Genomic DNA, 451 nt, shown 5'->3' with positions numbered 1-451 from the left:
GATAGAATGTAGCTGTTCAGTTGGTAGGAACCTACAGCTATCATCCAGTCCAACTGCCTGACCTAAAGCCTCAAAGCACATTATTGGGGGCACTGTCCAAATAGAATAGAATAGAATAGATAGAATGTAGCTGTTCAGTTGGTAGGAACCTACAGCTATCATCCAGTCCAACTGCCTGACCTAAAGCCTCAAAGCACATTATTGGGGGCACTGTCCAAATGCTTCTGATGGACTTGGGGYATCAATCCCCTCTTTAGAAAACCTGTTTCAGTGTTTGAGCACCCTCTCAGCAAAGAAATGCTTCCTAAGGTCCAGTCTGGACCTCCCCTGGTGCAGCTTCGAATCATTTCCACAAATTCTGTCACTGGGTACCAGGGAAAATGTCTCAGCACCTCCCTCTCCACTTCTCAGGAAGCTGTGAAGATCAGAGAGGTTGCCTCTCAGTCTCATT

The sequence above is a fragment of the Malurus melanocephalus genome, unplaced genomic scaffold (assembly GCF_030028575.1).
Source record: "Malurus melanocephalus ecotype Western Australia unplaced genomic scaffold, MMel_1.1 scaffold_70, whole genome shotgun sequence".
NCBI classification, from domain to species: Eukaryota; Metazoa; Chordata; class Aves; order Passeriformes; family Maluridae; genus Malurus; species Malurus melanocephalus.
This window is presented reverse-complemented; position numbering follows the sequence as displayed.